Consider the following 23585-nt stretch of genomic DNA (forward strand, 5'->3'; position numbering starts at 1 on the left):
AAAGTCTTTGGTCTCGGTGAAGTGCTAATCGAGAGAGAGTCTGTAATTTCATTTAGTGCAGAGAGTTTCTTGGGGCTAGATTAAAGTCGGTTTGCATATTTGACAGACTAAAAGGAAAAAGTTAAGATCCACGAACAAAAATAATTAAGGATTATCTAATACGAAAACAACCAGCCCCTGTCGTAAGATCCACTTTTGCTGGAAGGACAAGGAAAGGAGAGTGCAGAATCTTTCACCGTCTTTTGCTCATAGATAACCGAACCTTAGCTGCGAGAGGTAAATTATCAAAAGGCGTTTGAATTAAAGACAAGTCTTCCCGTGTCCCCTATTCTTCTCACAAAAACAAATATTAGTTACTGGAGGAGAATCGTTGCAAGTGGATGAACGTACGCATCTTGAATGACGTAACCTTTTGACTGAGTATAATGAAATATACCCCCCTGTTTTTTTGCTGGTGGAGGGGAGGGACACCTACCATTCACTCCTTCGATGTCTTGCTACCTTTAGGTGACACTAAACGGAGTCACAAGTCAAAAGCTTTCCTTTAACACTGGAAACCATCCGCTACGTTGTGTTTTAAGTTGTAACTACATAACCAACAAATGGATATCTGGTGGTTTGGCGGGTTGAGGAGCTCCAACCGAAAGTTAGCCATATATGAGTTTACCTCCGAGGGCTGGTTGGTGTGTACTGCACATATAGTGTCACTCAGAGCCTAGCGATTGGTCACTCTCTCCTTAAAATGTGTGGATTGTGTACTGTAGCCTAGCCCTGAGCCTTTTACCCTCCAGATATGGCACTACCGGACTGGATAACTAACAGTGTATTATGTCTTCGCTAACTTTAGATGATTTTTGCTTAATTGAGAGAAACCCACCGCATCATAATAGGATCCATGAACTTAATATACAACATTACCGTCCCCTCAGTGTCCTGGATCATTAAAAAAAGAAATCTTAACACGCTTATACGAGAAACAAGTCTCCATCTATCTATCTATCTATTGCCAGACGCCATAATCCCGTAAGGGGTGGCCACTTAACTTTAAGTTACCAATTTTACAGGGAGGGGCACTAACCCTCCACCAACCCACTTGTTGACACGTAGGGAGCACGTATGGGTTGGTTATATGGTAACCACCCAGCGTTGTCAATGGTTTCTTGGCTTACAGGAAACCGTTTGGCTTGTCACTCAATATAAAGCCACCTGTGAAGGAAAGAAAAGCAATAAGAAGTGACAGGAAAGATGGGAGAAATAGGAAGAGAGGAGGACAGACACAGAAAAAGAATGATAAAGGCTAAGTCTCACTAGGGGTAAATGATTATCAGAAATAGGTGTGTTTGGTCGCAGTTTTTATTCTAAATTTAAGTCTTGTTTACTGTGCTTTGCCTACTAACAGAGTCACTGATAATAAAAATATAAAGAAATATCGTACCTTATGTTTGGCTGAGATGGAGGGATAGAGAGGTATATGGGAGAGGGGGGTATAAGTTGGGAGAGGTCAGCGATATGGCAGGGGACAAGGCAACATGAAGGCGATTTGCTTGTGGCCACCCCTTACTGGATTAAAGTGTCTGACTCAAGATGAATAGATAGATAGACAGATATTATACGCAGCAGAAGCTCAAGAATGTGCATGGACATTGTCTCATGCCGTCCCATATATATCGAATGTGCACAGTTAAAAGAATCAGCAAACGAATCAGCCGAAGAATTAGCAAAAGAATCAACATAAAAACAGCATATAAATCAGCAGACAAAATGGCAAAAAAAGACAAAACCAACCAGCAAACTAAAGTGATAAAACAATAAACAAATGAGCACACGAATTGGGAAAAGAATCAGTAAAAAAAAAAAAAAACTTCAATCAACAAATTTATTTTCAAACGTATCCACAAAAGAATCAGCAAACGTATCAACAAACAAAATTAACAAAGAAATCAGCAAAAGAATCAGCACATGAATCAGCAAACGTGTCAACCAAAGAATCAGCAAATGTATCAGCAAACAAAGCAAGAATTGTTAGCAGTCTCATATTTTCCTCTCCGTGTGATCCCTCAGGCGACAACGGACACAAATCAAATATTCCGGTGCACGTATCCCCCCCTTTTTTTTTCCTATCTTATTTTTTTTCTTTTTTTTTTCTCTGGGTGGAGAGGGCAAGCGGGCGGCCGGAGCCTTAGCGTGCACACCGCCAGAAATGTGCAAAAACTAACCTATCTCCTTCGCCATCGGTGTTTCAGCATCACATGTGTTATCACAGTAGATTTCAAAATTATACATCCTGAGTGTTCTAGCAAGCGCCTCCCAGATCTTTATTTGCCCACAAAGAACAGGGGGCGAGGGGTGTCATTTGGACTCGCCTGTAACATTTTCGCGAGACTGAAACTCGTCCTGAGATGTGCGCCTCCCTTGTGGGTGTGTGGCGGGGAGAGACGGAGAGGAAGGGAAAGAAGGAGAAGGAGGGACGATGACGGAGGGAAGGAGAGGGAGTGAGACTGGGTGAGCCGAAATTTCAGAGGGACAGGGAGAGAGGGAGAGGGAGAGACAATGATGGAGGGAAGGAGAGGGAGTGAGACTGGGAAGATTCAGAGGGATAGGGAGAGAGGGAAAGGGAGAGACGACGATGGAAGGAAGGAGAGGGAGTGAGATTGGGTGATAGAAAAGATTGAGAGGGACAAGGAGAGAAGGAGAGGGAGAGACGATGATGGAGGGAAAGAGAGGAAGTCAAACAGGGAGAGCGAAAGATTCAGAGGGATGCGGAGAGAGGGAGGGAGAAGCGATGATGGAGGGAAGGAGAGAGAGAGAGGGAGGGAGAAGCGATGATGGAGGGAAGGAGAGGGAGAGAGGGAGGGAGAAGAGATGATGAAGGGAAGGAGAAGGAGAGAGGGAGAATGAGATGATGACAGTGGGAATGAGAAGGAGGGAGAGACAATGATGACGGAAAGAGGAGGGGGAGAGGGAGAGAAACTGGGAGAGCAGGGGATGGTGAGGGAAGGAGAGGTAGAGCGAGGCGGACAGAGAGGGGCGAAGAGAGAATGGGAGTGGGGAAGAATGAGAGGGTAGGAGAAGGAGGGGGAGAGGCCCAGGGAGACTATAAAGGCGAAAAACACGGAGAGGGAAGGAGAAAATATGTGAGAGAGAAGGATATGGAATAGGAGATGATAGAATAAGGGAGAAGAGAAAGAAAGAGGGAGAGGGAGGTATAAGAAAATGGAAGGAGAACAAGAGAGAGTGATGGAAAAAAGGTCGAATACCGAAAGGGAGGGACAAACATGGAGTGAAGGGAGAAGGGAAAAGAGTAGAAGATAAAGGAAGAGATAGCTGGGAGGAGGAGGAGGAGGAGGAGGAGGAGGAGGAGGACGAGGAGAGAGAGAGAGAGAGAGAATATAAGGAAATTGACATGAAGGGGAAGAGATAGAAAAGCTTGGGCAGGGAGGGAGAGGAATGGAATGAGGAGAGGGAAGGAGAGAGAGGAGGACGAAAGAGGAGAGTAGAACACAGGGAGGGAAAGACGGTTGAAGGAGAGGATGAGACAGAAGAACAGCAGAAGGCGAGATACGGAAGGAGAAAGAAAGGGGAAGGGGTCGGAAGGAGGAGAGGGAGAGAATGATGAAAATTATACAACTAAATGAGTTAAAGAGACAGTGAGGGAGACGAAGAGCAAGAAGTGTAAGAGAAAGAAAGAAAGAGAGAGAGAGGGGGGCAGGAGGAGGCCGGGGTGTTGGGAGCGGTGATTACCAGGCTTTAATTATCCATTCAGCCCGTGCCTTACTGAGCGACAGGTTACCTAAGGCTACTCTCCCGTGGCATAGACAAATGGCCTCCTCGGACCAACACAGAGCTATAGCCACAGACGCTTGGGTCGAGAGGCACAGAGCATCCCACGATAATTCACCTCCTTGCAATAACTCTCCCCCTAACGATAATAATCCTTTTGTATCAAAGACATATTATTGCCGAAGGAACAAGGTGGGGCTGAGAAGTGCTACATTTTCCTTTCTCAAACCTTCTGGCCAAAACAAGTATTAGTTACGATAGAAGGGATGATCGTAAGTTGGTTCTCGCATCTAGTTCATCTTGTCTCTTGAGTCCCTCTGACTTCCAAGGCGGCAAAAACCCACGTGTACCACAGAGAAACTCTTTGTTCGCGCAAAAGCTAGCGGGTAATGGCTGTTGTGCGTCGAAGGAAGGGATAAGTGGGAATTATTTTTTGAGTAATGGTTTTGTTATGGAATTATTACTTATTTTTTCTCTTCCGTCCTGTTGGAGAGAAAGGATCTATACAACGGCAGAAACTTAGCCCATATAATCCAATGACATGTTATTTATTTTATTTTAGCAATCTCTAGATGATATTATTCAGTATAGGAAAGATCTTTTGCAATATATGTACGGGTATAATTTGACTGGTCCGAAAGGTCTCTCCCGCTCTGAAAGAAAAAATGGTAAGTCATCGTAGTGAAGTGGTTAACCCATTCAGTTCACAGACGTTCATGTAAGTTCTATTCATGCTACTACCAAGCAATTTTACTCAGCCTCTTGGAGACCTCTCGGGGTGAAGGTATTTGAAACAATCCCGACCAACCCGCTTGAAGAGCTGATGTTTTTCATTATTTCTGTCGCGTTCACAGGGGTGGTCAACTACAGCACCTCTCCCTAACTGTGTCATTCACTCACTGAATGAATTATTGCATTTTTTTGCAGAATGAAGTTAAGACCTCATGAGGGATGTGTTAGGAAAACGAAATATGAACTGATCAAAATTTTGCACAGCAGCAAAACTTTACTCGGGACAGGTTTAAAGGAAGGTGGGAACCCCGAGGGCTTTCTTCCCTCCAAGGGGAAGAGTCCCCCATTATAGACGATCGTTTCTTTCCCTCTTTCGTTTCACCTCTCTCTCTCTCTCTCTCTCTCTCTCTCTCTCTCATCTAGGAATACGAAATTTTACAGTAGCAGACCTTCACTCGGGCCAGGTTTGGGGTTGGATGGGACTACCAAAGGTCGCCCCCACGCTAAAGGGAGGAGAGGGTCTCGGCCAAAATAATTATGCATGACCATTTTTTTAAACCTAAGAACACGAAATTTTCAAAGTGATAAACCTTCATTCAGGCCAGGTTTTGGGTAGGTGAGACCCTTAAGAACACCCGCCTTTCACGGTGGCCCTCGGTAAAAGTCTTACACTGTATATAGGATAATAACATATAAATAGGCGTACAGCATATCATGAGACCTGTAGGTTACCAAAGTTAGTAAGGCATTCATTGCCATAGTTCTCATATTAAGGCTACTGACTTGATAATTTTAAACAACTTAGGAAAGCCCCTTTGTAGTGTGGAGTTCGACAAGTTTCAGTCTGAATAAAACTGCTTTGTGAAAATATGTAGCAACAAAGGGAGAATGAGTACAGCAAAGTATGATAACAGTTTAATCACTGTATTATTACAAGATTAGGTTACTGAAGATGCTGATATTATTCACATCCAACAGAAGAATAGGGCGTAACATACTGAACACGGTGAGATCGTTTATTTTAATAATTCTTGCCACAGCCAGCAAATTTTACTGGAGTTAGCGAGACCTCCTAGCAAGGAAGAGGCTAACGAGAGCTGCATCTAATTCATCTACTTCGAAAAAGTTATCCTAAGAACAGTGTAAGTATCTGGTGACACAGATAATAAAGCATAACAGATTTCACTGTGCTGAAGATTCGACTCTGGGCACAAGCATAACAGCCCGTTCCCCGAAGCTCAGCAGTCCTCCTACGTGCCACACTCCATCACATGCCACCACTTCGACACTAATATCCACCGTCTATCTTGAATACAAATTAGGGCTGTCTCATTCCGGGCTGATGCACCGGCATTAGTGGAGGTGTTTTTATAACATGTTGGTGGGTCTTGTGGAAGTTCAGTAAAGTCTGTTTTAACGCAATTCAATTTATCAAAGTGTTACCTGCCCTAACACGGGATCGAATTCGCGCCACTTCAGACAACAGGCGACCTCTCTAAGTGCTAGGGCACCACCTCTCCAAGCCTGCATAACAAGCCTGCTAGTCAAAGTTATCCATGAAATAGGCAGGCTGGTGATGGTTCAATGTGGAGTATGCGTGTATACTTGGTGGCTGCAAGAATACAGAATATAAGATGTCACCGTATTGGAAGAAAGCGCTACTGACAAATTGTAATCACATATGAAAACTTAAAACCTTAGTCAAAAAAAAAAAAATATATATATATATATATACAGTGCGCATTTGTATAATAATGGCATGAATAAATTATAACCACCGTTAGGGTACTAAAAAGGTTTAAAAAGGCACTATTTACACAACCAAGTACGAAAAACAAAGTTGCCGGTGAAATGGGCAGTGTGGTGTGGGGAGGGGCGGGGTGTGCGTCAGTCAGTCCTGGGATGTGGTGGTGGTGGTGGTGGGGATGGTGGTGGTGATTTAGGGCTGTGACGTTATTTGTTATTTTGATAAAGATTTCAATACTGAGGTCGTAAAGAGTGTATTCAAGACAGAAATAGGAAGTGTGCAATCAATAAAGAATCCCTAAAGAGATCAGATACAGCGCTGATGAAAGGCCCTGACGATACGGAGATTGTCTAAACCATTTTTTAAGTGAGAGACATTCATCCTCGGCTCTGCCTAGCCCCGCATACGCCCTTTACACTCACGGATGATGAGATATGGTATGAGAAAATTGCACTATTAATCACCCCATATCAAAACAAGGCCCCAGGTCCTGCCCAGGCGGTTAAAGAAACTGGCCACTTAGCTGCGGTCAGGAGAGGCGAGCACCCCTGAAAAGGTGAAGAATTGACGTAGCAGGAACGCTGAATTTGCTTACTTCATTTCTTAAGACTGTGAATGATGAATGGTTGTGAGCCGAAGAGTGTTATACATGTACTGTTATTTGTTTCCTCGTGATGAGTAATGGCATGCTGGAGATGATGGGAAATCTGGCAAGTGACGAGCAAATATCCGTGAGAAAAATGTGTACACAGTAAAGAAAATTATGAAAGTAATACATCGATAAAATGATGTCGGGCTGCGTGACCTAGGCGAGGGAGGGCCGACACTTCCCTGTCAGAGATCGGCACCAGGGATCATTTTTATTAAAGATCTTAACCAATCTGCAGGATATAATAGTCTCCACGTCGATTTACTGTTATTAGATATCGTTTTGCTTTTCCTGTTCTTTCATATTAACCTTATCTCTAAGACTGTTGTGGAGTGAATGGTAGTTGTGTGCGTGAAGAAGAAAAAGTAAATAGAAAGTCTTAGACAAAACCTCAGCTCAAGAAAGTTAATAAATGCGTCTGGAGAACCTTCGCCTCGTCAGGGAACACGGCGCGGGGCCTCAGCGGCAGACTAATTTAAAGCTGAGCGACGTCCGTGGCGGGTAATCCAACATGATGTCCGACACCAGGTTGCATGCCAGTATAGCCGCCCGTCCTCGCCTCACCTCCCTGCCCTGCCCTGCTCTGCCCTACCCTAGTCTACCCTACCTACCCTATGCTGCCCATTCTCTCCTCACCTCCCTGCCCTGCCTTGCCCGTCCTCTTCACGCCTTCTTGCCCTGCCTTGCTCAGCCCTGCCCTGCTTTCCCCTGCCTGTCCTCTCCATACCTCCCTGCCCTGTACTGCCCTATCCGTCCTCCCGAAACCTACCTCTGATCTGCCCTACTATACCCTATCCTATCCGTGCTCCCCACATCTCCCTGCCCTGCCCTGCCCTATCCTGTCCTGCCCGTCCTCTCCACACCTCCTTGCCCTGCTCTATCCATTCTTTCTGCACCACCCGCCCTACCCTGCCCGTAAATTTTCTAACTGTAGACATTTGGGATTTCCATTTCAATAGGATCTAGGTTAGGGTACAAAGGTCTGTTAGGATTATGATAGGCTGTGTTAGACTGAGTTAGTTGGGGTTAGGTTGGGTTATATTAGGTTAAGTTAACTTGAATTATGTTATTAATGGTGAATACAGTAAGCGTGATGATCCTGGGAAGAGAAGACTTTCAGTAGTGCACAGTGATGAAATGATTTACAATACAGGACAATACTCCTTACCCTGTTCAACTGTCATTCTCACCAGATTCCGTCAGCAGGTATGGGCAGTCCTACCCTTTCCTGTCCTTCCCTACTGTACTGTGTCGTGCTGTGGCCTGCCCTGCTCCGTCCCGTCTTAACTGCCTACTCTGCTCTTCTATGCCATACCTGTCCTGCATAAACTGTCGTGCTCTGCCCTCCCCTTCTGGGCCTTCTGTGCCCTGGCTCCTCCACCTGTCCCACAAGTTTCGTCTGTAAATATGAACACTCCTGCCCTGCCTGGTCCTACCGTATCACCAGTTCCATTTGCAAGTATGAACACTCCTGTTCTGCCCTGCCCATTCCTTTCCTAGCCCAGTCTTTCCTTCTCTTCACTTTTCTTCCCTTCCTTTCCTAGCCCAGTCATTCCTTCTCTTCCCTTTTCTTCCCTTCCTTTCCTAGCCCAGTCTTTCCTTCTCTTCACTTTTCTTCCCTTCCTTTCCCTTCCCTTTTCTTCCCTTCGTTTCCCTTTCTTTTTTTCACTACATTTCCTTTCCCTTCCCTTCACTTTCTTTCCTTCTCCCTCCATTTTCTTTCTTTTCCTCTCCTTCCCTTCTTTTCCATTCCCATCCCTGCCGTTGCTCCCACCATTTCCGTCTGCAGGTATGAACATTCTTGGCTCCTGTCCCTCGCCCACACACCCTGATGGTCTACTCCTCAGCCAGTAATTACGTCTCTGGCACGTGTTCCGGTGCACTCATTGAAGATGAAGCTTCAGATTATTAGTTAACAATTTACATTCTAAGTGACTGATGACTTGACCTCTAATTAGAGCTAACGTTCAGGTGGCCGCTGCAAATTGACTGCCAAGACTGATGAGCTTCGATATTTGGTGAGTCTGAGGCGGCAAGAAGTGGGATTAAGGCGATGATGAATGGCTGAACCAAATTCTGTGACTTCCGAGTCTGCTGTGGATTTCTGTATTGTAGCCTCTAGTGGACCCACTTGCACTAGTCTCCAGGAACAATCCATCTGGTGCTGAAAATCTGTGATGAGGTTCACGCGAGAAATGTATCTAGATGACCTTCACAGAGCGTCCTTACCAGCTGTGAAGACTTTACCAAACATCTACAGATAACCTAATGATCTATAAATAAATCATTCCTTTATAGAGAAGGATGTTGTGGATCTTACGTCTCAAAGAAACTGACTGCCGCTGTAGGGAGTGTTACTACAATAATATCATGAAGAACTTCTTTACTTCTCTCGATATACAGTCATCAAATTATTCCAGGTAAGTTAAGGTATTTACTCTTCAGTCAGAGGCTAAACATCACCAAGGATTTTCCTGTGTCAACTTTACTCTCAGGACATGTCCATCACTTTAAATCCCTGATGCATCATATCAAAGAGACTCGTCTGTGGGCAGAAATTTATATCAAACCTCTCTCAGCTGAAAAGTTTTACATAGCCGAGGTTTGTGTATCCCAGAACAGTGGGATACGCAAACCTACTACTTATCTTTAGGGACCGTTAACTCTACCATTGTGCTGTCTGCTGCAGGGGAGCATAGATTCAATACACGAGTCGGTCATCCAGGGGCAGTTGGTTGCCTGCGGTTGATAGGTTAACTCGGCCAATCAGACCCGAACTACTCAGCAACTACAGCTGAAATGAGGAAAGGTATCTCCCAGAAATGGGCATAAAGGTCGTACTTCTTCATTTCCGTCTTTTCCCATCCCACCACTCTCTCTCCTTTGCTTATTTTCATTTCTCCTTTCCCCAGGTTTACCAAGCCTTTTCATATCCAACTTCCTATGTACGCCGACAGCCTCGTTCCTTCGTGCTGAGACACGGCTGAAAGAACATAGAACTTGATAGAAATTCTTACTCCCTATTTCCCTACTTCCATTTATCACCGCACCTTTACTCTTCTTTTATCCCCACACCTCCCTAAAGCCTCTTCGCTTCGTGGTGAGATCTGGCAAAACATCCTACTCCTAAGCTCTCCTTTTCTCTATTTCCATCTTCTACCTTCCTCTATTTCCTTTTCACCCCCTTCCCCTTTCGCCTCATTCCCCGTGCCCCCCCAAACCTTGTCTTTTTTGTGCTGAGGCGTCAATGACAGAGTATGTTATCTGAAAGAAAATAACATCCTACTTTTCTCTTCCCATATTTTCATCTCTTTCCCATACGCTTTATCCCTTCCCTTTTTATCCAACCCTCACCATTTTTATCCACTCCAGTTTTTATCCTGTTCGCCACGTCCATCCAGAACCTCGTCCCTTTCGCGCTGAGAGTCGATGAAAGAGTAGGAGACCTGGCAAAAATAGTGCGAGGATGAGCAAAAAGGAAATGTCACGACCGCCGACCCTCACACGCACGCGAGAAGTTGATCGACAGCTGGGGAGATGGTGGGTGTCGGGTGGGTGGCGAGGGGCTGACCGAGGGCAGCGGTGGGTGTTGTGGACTTAGGTTGCTGTATACGTACGAGTTAGCCCCAAAAGAAAAATCCACAAGCGTCAATCTCACATCTCGAAGGATGGATTTAGCCTCTGGAATCCACTGACCCTTTTTCTTGTTACCCTCTGATGATTTTATTCAGTTTAGGGAGAAACATGAGGTTGCGATGGGGTTAATGTTGACTGTTTCTAACTTTATCACAAAAACGGTTTCTTCAGAGCTTAACACATTCGTCTGAAGACTGCAAGAATATACTAAAACTATATCAGTGGAGATCAAGTGCGGTGTGACCTGAAAGAAAATCTACGAATGTCAGTCTCTTCATCTGGTTTAGGTTGACGTCGCTGCGTTCAAACTCTGCTCTCATATCTCGCTGACTGGATTTAAATTGTCATGTAACCCAAAGGAAAACTCACAAACGTCAGTTTCCATTCTAGCTGGGTGGACTTCAGCAGTACAAAATGTCGGCCTTAACACCTGTTGTACGGCATGTCACAGTATACGTAAGAATTAACCTCAAGGAATATTCACAAATATCAATCTCACTTCTCGCGCGTGATGTGGAATTTGGTTGTTGTGTCTATACGAAAACTCTATGAAAAAAAACACAGATCCCAAGAATAGTTCACATATACCAGTCTCAGCAGGTCTCATAGAGGTGATGTCTCAGCGTGTATACATGTTAAATCTATGAAAAATCCACAAATGTCAGTCTCACCTCTTGTAGGATGAGTTGGACTTGGCTTGCTGTGTAAAGAAGAACTTACTCCAAGGAATATTCACTGTGTACAGTATGCTTCATCTCTCGTAAGATTATATGAAGAGATGTTTACTCTCCATTTGTCCCTTTATAATGTGGACCTTTCTCATATATGAAGAAAATATTTTATTATTGTCACACTTTTAATTTGTTACAGTCTTGTATTCAGTTGCTTTATAAGTTAGTCATCTCAAACAGCCACAAGGTAACAAACTGTAATACACTAGGAGTAAAGTTCTACTCACCAAAGCATAATCTGATTAAAATATACAGGAAAAAATATCCCCAGTTCCATGGACTTCAAAGACAGTCATCCGGCATACACTGTGATGGTGCGGATTGCTACATATATAACAAAGGAGAGGACTGAGGTATTATTTCCTGCCATGACGTTAGAATAAGAAACGCTATTGGCTAGACATTCCCGCGACACGAAGCCACTTACGCTAATGGCATTCATATCCATCACGATCAGTGTTGAAGACAAGACCCGGAAAGCGTGGGGCACCTTGATACCGGCGAGGGAACCAGGCCTGTCCTAAGCTGCGTGACTTGGTGCGCTTAGCCCCACCTCTATTTTACCTGCCTAAGATAACTTCTCACATTTTACCGGCGAAATTGTTAATGCGGTTAATAAGAGACTCGGGCGTACATAGGGAATCAACAAATCTTCGCCTTTATTTCATTACTAGAGATCCGTGAAAGTTATTAGATTTTCCGGATAACCCTCTAATCTGGCAACGACACGGGGATGATAGAGTGTTCTCTTATTACAGTAATTTTGAGAGGCTGCGCCCAGGGCTTGTTGAGCTGTGTCAACACACGACTGTGATCAGCAGTTCTGCCCGGCCCCTCCTCCCTCACCACCACCAAGGATAATGAGCTCAAGGGCAAGGATGTTTAAGGGCGAGTCTTGGTCGGAGTGTCCATGGACCAGCCGTACACCAGGATATTGGAGCCTTTACGTTTTGACACGTTATTTTTGTGGGAAAAGTGTGATGGAAGTAACGGGTAGTTAGTCTGTAGTTGTCTTGCTAAGCGAATGTATATGCAGGATGGCATTTTATGCAGTTAAGTATGTATACATAAGTTTTACAGCACCTGGCCTAAACTTGTCTGAACAATAATGCAAGAATCTGGTCGCGATTATCATACAATCCCTATTCTGACCGTAAATTCTCGGTAGTTTATATCCCAGTAGCGAGTCTTGGGTCGATTATCAGGTGTGTGTGTATAGCGTCTGTTCCAGCGCTGCGTCGCCTAAGGTGTCTGCAGTTTGATTGAAAGGGGAATTAGGTTTTCAAATAGGTATTTTAAGTGTCGGGTATACGGTGTTCGCCTCCCAGACCGACCACTCTTGTCCGATCCGCCTCACTCGATCAGTTTTTGCCGCTCACTCCTCATCTTTATCTCGGTCATCTGTACTCTCGGTGTCTTGCGTTTATTTTTCATTTTTCTCACGATTAAATCAATACTGGTAAAAGGCGTCAAGGGAGACTAACGAGGTGGCGACGCGAGGCTCGTCCATCTTGTGTGACGTGGGCAGCAGCACGTTTTGTGAATTATTGAATACAATGACGTAAATTTTAACATCATTCCTGCTGACTACAAACAATTCAACTCAGCTATCTTCTGGCGGCTTTTTTCAGTTTTGGAGAGACATTTTGAACTGGAGGGATTAGATACAGCCTTTACTAACCCCTCCGCTAATAGAGGTCTCTCGTAAACTAAAGAGATTCATCTACGGTAATCAATAATAAACTAGGATGTCTTCGGGGTGAAGAAACTGTCTATCCGCTTATCATCACTTCCTAACCAATCTCTGGACACTACTGTAGGCTGTGTATATACCAGGTGCTAGCTATGTGCTGTGATTTATTATTTTTAACCCTTGAAGAAAAAGTATGTCATTTATGTGTTATTCACGTAACCACCAGAAGATTATATTCATCCCAGGACAGACGTTTAGTAGTAAGGTCAGTGAAGGTTGCATGTAATCCCTCAAGTTCCAAAGGTCTCTCCTAAGTTGAATGAAACCACGTGAAATTAACAAAAGTACCTCCTCGGACTGAAGGGGACCACTATCTTATTCATCCAACCAGCAAACACTTTTACTCAGCTTAGAACTGTCCTTTCGTCGTCTGAGGCTTAACGCTTTCCTGTTACTTAATATGAACCTCTTTTAGCCCACTCTCTTTTGACCACTGAGCCATAGTTGTTCAAACACAGTAGATGTGAAACTCAAGAAGATACATTAGTGTCCAAGAAGACCTCCAACAAATCGACTCTCTCTTGTAATTATAAGTTTGGGTGGTTGTACTGGAGCATGATTCAGAGTTCGTTCTGAGGCTTAACACTCTCATCACTCGATATGAACCTCTTTTATCAATATTCAAGAGACAGTTTGGTCATCTCATTCTGCCTGAGCTAAGGCGGTGTGTGATTAGCTCATGGCACCACCTCTCTCTCTCTCTCTCTCTCTCTCTCTCTCTCTCTCACACACACACACACACACACACACACACACACACACACACACACACACACACACACACACACACACACACACACACACACACACACACACACACACACACACACACACACAAGAATTAAAAAAAAAAAGGCGATGACCCTGATCTAAATCAAGATCTAGTTTGCAGTAAATATAGACTTACTCATCCCTCCTACCTGCGCTCTATCTTTTTACTTATCGAATTAAGTACCGTCTTTTAAACGGCGTAGGAGGCGTCGCAGCAGACCTTCCTCAACGGTTTATATTGCCTCTTAACATTCTCTCGTACGGTATTTACATCAGTTTAGCTCCTACAATCCGAAGAAGATGGTTTTACTTTTATTTTAACCTTGCAGTCTCCATAATATGATGCTGTGAAATTTTGGAAGGATCTTTAATAATGAAAGGGTTAATGATGGTTGCATCTATCACTTCCAGCTCCAAAAGTCTCTCAAAACTTGAATGAATTCGTCCTGAGATAACAATAATAAATAGAAAATGAGTTATCGGATTCCAGGGGTTATCTGTTGAGTCTGCATCAGTAACTATTACTTGTCGTTCATGGATGTGAGAAAGAAATAACATACACAGAACACGAAGACACTGTGTAGACATGGCGAGCATAACGTGTTTACTGATGATAACGAGGAGGAAGAGGATGTTTTGTGGTGTAGCGCAATTAAACAGCAGCACACACCTCTTTACTGCATAACAACGAGGGGAAGAGCGAGATGAAGACAAAAAAAAACGTAAGATGGTGAACGGCGAACATATGTAGAAAGAAACAGAGAACAAGGACAACGATACATACGACAAGAGCAAGCAATAAATTCGCTTATTGCTATACGCAGGGAAGAGAACATAGAGCAAGATGGAGTCAGTGGTTCTTCAGCTCATCATATCGCCCTCTCTCACTGGCCTCTTTTAGCCCCTTCCTTCTTCACCACAGTTATATTTTTTCCTGTACTTCAGTTATTGCTCTTCTGAACTCTCTACTTGCAGCCCTTTCTTATGACGGTGGGGACGCAGCACCCGCCTATAGTAGCTACATCTCGCTTCTTGTCTGTCCAGCTCAGTGTAAAGCAATAGTTAAACAGTATTCACTGCAGACGCGTAAATGGGCAACTATAGAACTCTCTTCCTCAGTCTCTTTTCCACTGTCTATGCCTCCTAGTTTGTTAAACACAATGTGTCCAGAAATTTAGAAATGAACAGATGTTTTGGGAGCTTTTCTTTTATTCAGCATTCTTTACAGGCTCAATTTCTACATTCTAATGTTTTTTTTCTCTCCCTCAGTGAAAGCTACGAAACGAAGAAGAGGCAACGACGGCACTGACCGATATATATGGAGGAAAGAACAGGCAACAAGCGCAATGATTGATACATATTAAAATGGCGCCAGCTGCATAGCGACGTGGGAACTCGGGCAAAAAGCAGGTGGGTAAAGCAGAACAGATGGTGATAGGAAATGAGAAGCAGTTTGATCGCATGTCCCTTTCCGCGTCTCGTGTCCACGGCTTGTTTCCTCTCAAGTTATCCGTCTCTCGATCACACGTGGTGCGAATAACTCAAAAGGCTGAGCAAGTCGGCCACCTGTTGTTTACTGGAGGGACTGTATTAATGAACTAGCCTGAGCTAAAGTTACGTATGAAGTCATTTGTTTATACTTGTATCTATAGTTACTACAGCGACCCAAAACATCACAGCTAAAGTAGAGTGAATTACATTGTATAAGTGCAACGAAACGAATTTTTTTCTGACAATTATTAACTTTTGCGGACACATCTCACATTAAAAATTGGCTAAGATCCTTCTTAAACACGGCCACAGGTCTCCTCGCACCTGGGCAACTCACGGAAGTAATGACAGGTACATATATAATGTGCTCGCTGTTGGTTTACTAAGTACTCTACAGTCAGGGGACTTTAATCGACGTACGCTTATGGGTTTAGCAGGCTGTCAAGCATCTCTTCCTTTGCGATTTATTTTGTACAGTTGGGGTCAAAATTTCGCCTAGCATATTTTCATATCCTCTGTTTCTCACTTTCCTCTGTTGGCTGATATCTTGAAGTACGAAAGCCTTAGTATGTCATGATTCTCTTTGCTATGATGCGTCAACAGACAAACTCTTAGTGTGAAACAGATGAAGCGAAACACCAGACGAATTTCTGTCCTTGACTATACACATAAAGTGGTTGCGTTGATGACCAACAATGGATACAGTGATATTAATCACAACAATGAGGGATATAAATTCCACTACAGTACAATCACTTCTGCTTCACGCGACATGTCAGTCACTTTGCGGACCCATCGTAAGTCATCTGTGGGCAATGAAGCAAAGAAGTAACTTAGGTAAACCATATTAATCCATTTGCACCCAGTGTCCTCAATACGGGATGGAGCTGGGCATTTTCAAAATTTAATAAAGGAGGGAACCCCAGGGTAGGGAAATATGAGCTTCGCGACTATGAGCCGATAAGCAGAAGGCTGTACGCTTAGTACCTTCCAACAAAATCCCTCGCACAGAAACTCTGGGGGGTAATGGATTAATATTAGGTACGGCCACGTTCTTAAAGCAGAGAACGCAAAGGTGTAGACGTGCTCCTCGTTTTTATAACAGTTTTTGAAGCATGTGATACATATGCCTGAACATATCCAATCTTTCTGTGTCATTGCTGAGCACACTATACAATGTGGATGCAGGTTGATCATGTCTAACAATACGGGCGACCATAACGGACCTTCAAAAATAATCAGAAGCCTACTTATGCTTTCGTGCACTCACATTTGTTTATAAGGCACTAAGCCTCTCACAGCATAGGGAGGACAGGCGCCATGGAGTAGCAGGAAATAAAGGTGAGGACTTAACAGGAGAAAATGAAAATTATCTGTCGAGTCAGCTGGCGGGGGGAATACTAACAAAATTTGTTTCCTTGACTGCACGTTCTGGCGTAACACTTGCTATATCTTATTCACCACACCCAAGCCCAAACGTCCGTCCTTTTGAAGCTTATTTCTCGAAGCTCAATGGTAGAATACAATAGACAAAAAGACGGCCCAGTTTCTTCCCCACACCACTTCTCGTGACTATCAGCTTATTCTCAGTTTAATTTTTTGTTATAACTCCGTATTCAGGACAGAGATATGGTAATTTTAAGCCATATTATAGTCAAGAGTATAGTGAATACAGCAGGTATGAATGCTGTTAAATCTGACAAATTCCCACACACAAAAAATTATATGTTAAAAATCAACACAGATTTATGAAACCCAATGTTTGTTTAAAACTCGAATCAACCTTTCTTTACGTTGTCTTCACCATCTGTCAGTCTGCTTGTCTAATGGCACACACACAATCCCACAGTTTACCCAGGGGGACTCGGACAAAAACAACTCCCAAGGTTTCAGTTTCAGCACATCACTACTCCCTCTCGTCCTTCATACTTGCCCATTCTCAACACCTACAGTATCTGGACGCAATCTTAAGTTTCTTTTTGAGACGGTCAGACGTTTATAATTCAGCTCGAGAGACTTTTCAACGTGGAGTGAGTGGATATAGCCCCTACTATTTCCTTAATTAGGCTACAACTCGCCTCTGTTAAGCTGATCAAAATCGTCTGGGAGCAGCTAGAAAAATACAGACTTTACCAAACTGAAGGGGTTAATCACTTCATGCTGCCCTTCCCAGTGGTTTTCGGTCGTCTGTTCTTCACTCTTCGTTCTACTTCGTTCTTATACACGGTCTCTTTTAACCTTGCATTTTAGTTTACACGAATATCTCGCTTTCATGCCACCCTTTCGATTGCTACTGCGTCTGTCTCCGCACGGTGTGGTCCTCTTTCTCTCTCTGCTCAAAAAAATTCCTTACAGAAGATTTCAATGCTCTTCATCACCTCTCAATTCACTGACCCACCTGGTGAAGAAACCCACTCCTTCCGTGTCCTTAATAACCAAGAGGAGTATGTCATCCATCCATCCATCATCCAATCCTACATTGCCCCATGAGGAGCGTAGGAGACCGAGGTTAGGCAGTTGGTTTAGACATTAAGATGAGAATGACCAGCCTCACTTTTCCCTGAGTGGCAATGCATGAGCAATCAACCCCAACCACCCCTTGGATATAAACCTTCACTGGCTCAATCCGATTGGAGCGCAATAATTACCCACTAAACCACAAGGTGCCAAAATTTGGTTATATGGTTACCACCCAGCATAGTAAATGGTTTCCTGGTGTACAGGAAACCATTTGGCTTGTCACTCAGTGTGGAGCCACCCACAGGCAGAAGGAAGAGAAAAGAATGAAGGAAAGAAAGACAGAAGAGGGAGTGTAAAGTTACCCGTAGGCAGAAGGACAAGGAAAGAATGAAGGAAAGAAAGTGAAACTGATGGAAGGAAAGAAGGATGGAGGAGAGGAAAGGGCTGACACCCGACAGCAGCACTACATCGAGTGAGTGGATGGTAAGCGCCCCCACCTACCACAATAGAGGAGTATGTACAGCACACTAATAGTATCCCTGAAAATATTCAAGACTTACATGACAAGCTTGGCCTCTTTCTCACAACTACTCTGCCAAGAACATTTAAGGGCAGACCGCTATCCTCTGTGAGTTTCAAAACCATGAGCACAAGGCGACTGGTACAATTAGCCATTAGTTTACCACAACAAAATTTCAGTCATTTTACAATTGATGCTCATTCAAATTATACTTATTTCCAATCTTTCTGGCACGTGGACCAAAAAGTTTCCATCAGTCCTATTCTTCCACTATCCATTCCCGGTTTTCCATGCATCATTATGTTGTTGTTTCTTCGTCTGAAATCTTTGCTGATACTCATGTCCTTAATTTCACTTGAAGAGTATCTGCGTTGTTCCACCATCGCCTGCTCCCCTCTCGCTCTGTAATATCTGATACAGCAATAATTCTAATGATATATCTTCTGCCCCCTCTTTCCTCAGTACTAAGGGGATACATCACATATGACACTAAGGGACTCCTTCCTGTTGGTTGAGAGAACTGTGCCTCTATGTTCACACCCTGACTAGGACCTCCCGTACGGAAGGATTTAAAATCTGTTCGGGCTGAACTGGCGATGAAAGAGAGGGCGGGGGAGAGTTGCGCTGAAGGCAGTGAGATATAGTGGCGATGGAGGAAGAGTGGAGAGTGGTGATGAAATGAGTGAAGGGATAGAGACAGTGGTGTTGGAGGAAGGAAAGATGATGGTGAAAGAGACGGAGAGGAAGAGAGAAAGGCGATAGACAGAGTGAGTATGGTGAGTAGGGATGAATGGAATGGAGAGACGGCGGTTTAAATCGTAACATCAGACACTAGTAGATCGTTGAGGCTCAGATTTGTGACAGTTGAATTGTAGGAATGTAGAATATTGCTGTAAGGCTGAGTATAATTTTTGTAGAATTACAGGACGGTATAATAAGAAAGTAGAACTGTAGGACTAGAATGTGACTGTTGAAATGTAAGATTGTAGGCTGTGACTGTAAACTTGTAGGACTTAGAGTGTGACTGTAAAATTGCAAAACATGAGAGAAGAGTGCAAAAGGGTCAGGCCGGGCTGAGATTGGGAGACCTAAGTAGTGCTGGCTAGGCGGTATCTGAGTTAGTGCAGCCTAACTTTCATCTCTCTCTCTCTCTGTAGCTGTTCCTTCTTTCTTGCTTCTTCGTGTTAAGTTAGTGAGCAGGTAAGAGAGAGAAATGAGCACAGGATATGCGTCTTCATTGGAAGGTGACAAGAAAATAGCTATAGGTCATTTGGCTGTCTCGCTACTTATTGGCTCACAGCTGCAAGGCATCGAATTTCCCAACTTCTCATATTACTTTACAACATCTATCTGAGGAGGAAATTTGGAGTAGTACAGGTTATCCGGACATGTTGCATGCAGCGAATCATCACCAACCTGTCATGTCATCTTCTCTTCGATAAAGAAGAAAGAAAAAAAATGAGTATAGTTGGACTTTCATTACTTCTAGAAATGTGTGTTAGTTTCTGTGTGTCCAGGTATCATCTCTTCGAAAACAGATCGTGTTAGCCTATAAATTCTTTCTACCAGACAATAGCGTTTTCGCCAGGAAGCCAACCTACATCCATCGTTCTGTGCCTGTCTGTCTTATAAATCCATTCAACAAATACGTATAGTGTTGGTGGAGGAATGTTGAGAGATAAACGTGATAAAGAAGGTCAAAAACTGACACTGGAGGAAATTGGAGAGACTGACGATGAAGGGCATGAAGTAACATAGTGACGATGGAAAAAATAACGAGACTGGCTATGGTGGGTGTGAAGAGAGAAAGAATGGCGATGTAAGGAATGAAGAGAGGTAGTAACGATGGAGGAGTGGTTTTGTTGTTGAGTAACCCCGGTCTGTCTGGCCGAGAAGACCCATCAACCGCAGGCAAGCAACCGCCCCTGTAGGGACGTCCCGTAATGTGAACAGCTGCTCCTCTGTGGAAGACAGAGCGTCGCCACAGCGAGACGCTGGGAAGAGTGTGGGTGTTTGATACTGGATGGACGCCGCAATTACGTCTCTCCACCTAACGAACAGGGACACCATAGTAAGCTCGACATCACCCCGTTATTTTTATATATGGTTACCAGCCAGAGCTGTAAATAGTTTCCTGGATCAGATGAAACCATTAGATTTGTGTTCTCAGTGCAGAACTCCTGAGATGGAGAAAGAGTAATAAAATATGAGAAGGATGAATAGGAGTAATAGGAAAGCAGGAGGATACACACAGAAAAGGAATGATGAAGGTGAGGGTAGCAGGGAACACCACGTCAAGTGAGTGAATTATGGTCACCACCACCTATCCTGCCATAGTGAGGTTGAGGGAAGGAGTGGCAATGTAAGGAGTGAAGAGATATTTCCAAACCGACTTGTGGCGGCGATGGAAGGAGTGCACAGGGAGATGACGATGGTGATGATGATGATTCTGGTGACGATATAGTTGCGTGTGGCAGTGATGGCAGGGCAGGGTCGGGTGCATGTGTCTCTCGCTGATTATCCTCCCAACTCCTCTCCAATCATCTTATGTATACGATTACCTCTGCCGCCGTGTGTGCTGGGGGTTGAGTAATTTTAGGAGGACGGTGAACAAATTACATCTTACTCGGGAACGATGGGGATTACTTTGAACACGTTGGGTGATTGGTACAACCCTGGTGCTCATCCCTTCTCTCACCTCTCCTTCTCTCTCCTCTCCGCCCGCCCCTTCCGTTCCTCAACTGCCCCCATCCACCTCCCCCTTCTTCTTATCCTCTTCGTTTCTCCACACCCTCTCATCCTCTCGATGCATTCTGCTCTTGTCATTGTTTTCTCCTCTCTTCCCATCCACTTCTGTTCTTCCATTGCCCACATCTATCTGTATCCCTCCTATTCTCTTCGTTCACCACTACTTTCTCTAGATACATTCAGTTCTGACTCATTTCCCCACCTCTCTCTCTCTCTCTCTCTCTCTCTCTCTCTTCCGTTCTTCCACTGCCCACATCCACCTCTGTTCATCCTCACCTCTTCTCTCTTCACTCCTTTTCCTCTCGATGCATTCTTCTCTTATCCCTGTACTCCATTCTTCGATCTTCTACTGCCCACATCCACTTCCCTCTTCTCCTCTCTTTTTCATTTTCCGTTCCCTCTCCTTCACTAGATGTATTATTTTCTTGTGCCTGATCTTCCTGTGTTCCTCTTCCCTCCCCATCTTCTTCTTTTCCACTACCCACACTCTAGTTCCTCTTCTTCATCCTCCACCTCCTTTCATCCTTTCCATCATCCCCTCGCCCTTGTTCTTGCCCTCCCTCAACTTTTATTTTTCAACTCCTCTGCTCTTCTCCTCACAACCTTTTTTTTCCTCTTTCTTTCTCCCAGTTCCTTGTCTCTGTCTCTGCTTTTGTCTGCTTCGGGCCCTGTCATTGTCCCCAGCACTGTCTCTTTCTCTCCCTCTGTCCAAGTCCTTGTCCCTATCTCTGTCTCTATTTCTGTCCCTGTTCCTGCCCTTGTGCCTGTCTCTGTCTCTTTTTCTGTCCTTGCTACCTTCCCTCTCCCTGTCCCTTTGTCTGCTTCAGTCTCAGTCCTTGGTCATCCCTGTGTCACTGACTCTTTCTCTGTTGCAGTCCGTGTCCTTATCCCTATCCCTGCCTCTGTCTCTGTCAATCTCACATGTCATTTTCGTCCACGGAAGGTAAAGTTAGGAGTAGCCTGGGGTTGCGATACAGTTTCGTGTAGAGTAAGTATACCCTACACCCTACCACATGGCCGACACCTGGTTGACAGTCTAGTTTACTCACAGATGCGGACAAAAAAGACGAGACTGATGGGATAGGCAGATAGGTAGTTACATTTTCCCTTCCCACGGCAATCATGAATCCTCTGTAATGGTGGACTAACTGGGCTTCTCAGATATAGTTGTGTATGGTGACAGAGTTCTGACATAAGGATGAGGATAAGATGATCGAGAATGGATCGATTATAGTGGTGGACTGACAAAAGAATGATGATTTGAAAAAAAATTGTGATAGTAAGGCCTAGGTCCTTATTTTCGTGAACCTGTAGGCTTGTATCACCTTTTCCTGAGCGTTTTATTATCCACATTGCACTTTACTTTTCTACGTATTTCTTTTCTTATATCGACATACAGTGGTAGCCTACTCCAGATGAACTCTGAAATCATGGAGAAAGGAAGGGGTATTAAGTCCATATTTTGCATGTACCTGGCAGTTCGTTCCCTGAGGCCAAGCAATCCACCTGAGCACAAACAGACTGCAGTTCACACTAGCAAATCACCTACTGGACACGTATACCGGTCTGTTTATGCTGCAGTGTGCTAGGACTATCTCATTCAGGATTAGCTAGATGGTATTTTGTGGCATGTCGGTGTGTCTTGTGGAAGAGCAAGAAAGATTGCTTTCGCTAAGTTCAGTTCCTCAGATAGTTACCTATAGTCTCCTGCCGTTTTTTAGAATAGCATCCCACTCTTCTGCCATTTGACCATCACATTCCCTGTAATCCCCACTAAAGTCTAACTAGTCACATAAATGACTGCCAATAATGATGCAGGCTTTTTTTTTTTTTTTTTTTTTTTTATCAAGCCCACCAGACAATTCAGCATTATTTTTCAATATGATACATATATTTCCCGACGCCTAATCCCAGAGCTTGTTTAGGCATCCACAAAAATGAAATCTTCAAGCCTTTTCCTTTTTTTTTTTTTTTTTTTTTTTTTTTTTGTCACTCATTCCTACTCCTTCCCGCCACTGTAGACATCCCACTCTCACACTTCCTCTAGCCACTCCAAGTCTCCTTTCCACCACTCCAGGCCTCCCTCTCGCTTACACCCTAGCGATACTCCAAGCCGCTGTCTTATGTCTTCTCCCACCACTTCAAGCCCCCTTCACTAGGTCCCATCAGCAAGTGCATGCCTTCCTCTTTCATACAGCCAATTGTTACTCCAAACTTCTCGCATATTCCCACCTGTTACTTCAAAGTCCTCTCACATTCCCTCCTGTTTACTTTACACCCCTCACATACTTCCTCCTGTTGCTTCACACCCCTCGGATATTCCCTCCTGTTACTTCAAACCCCTCGCATATTCCCTCCTATTACTTCAAACCCCTGGCATATTCCGTCCAGTTACTTCACACCTCTCTCATATTCCCTCTTGTTACTTCAAACCCCTCGAATATTCCCCCAATCAGTTCAAGTCTCCTTAATGAAATAACTATCTCCCAAAACAGCAATTGGAACCTCCTTACACCTTGCATCCTCAATTATTAACATCTTTCTCCACTCTGACCTCCTCAGTCAGC

This window comes from Coenobita brevimanus, chromosome 70 (assembly GCF_032717465.1).
Source record: "Coenobita brevimanus isolate Jiangsu-jjx chromosome 70, ASM3271746v2, whole genome shotgun sequence".
NCBI lineage: Eukaryota > Metazoa > Arthropoda > Malacostraca > Decapoda > Coenobitidae > Coenobita > Coenobita brevimanus.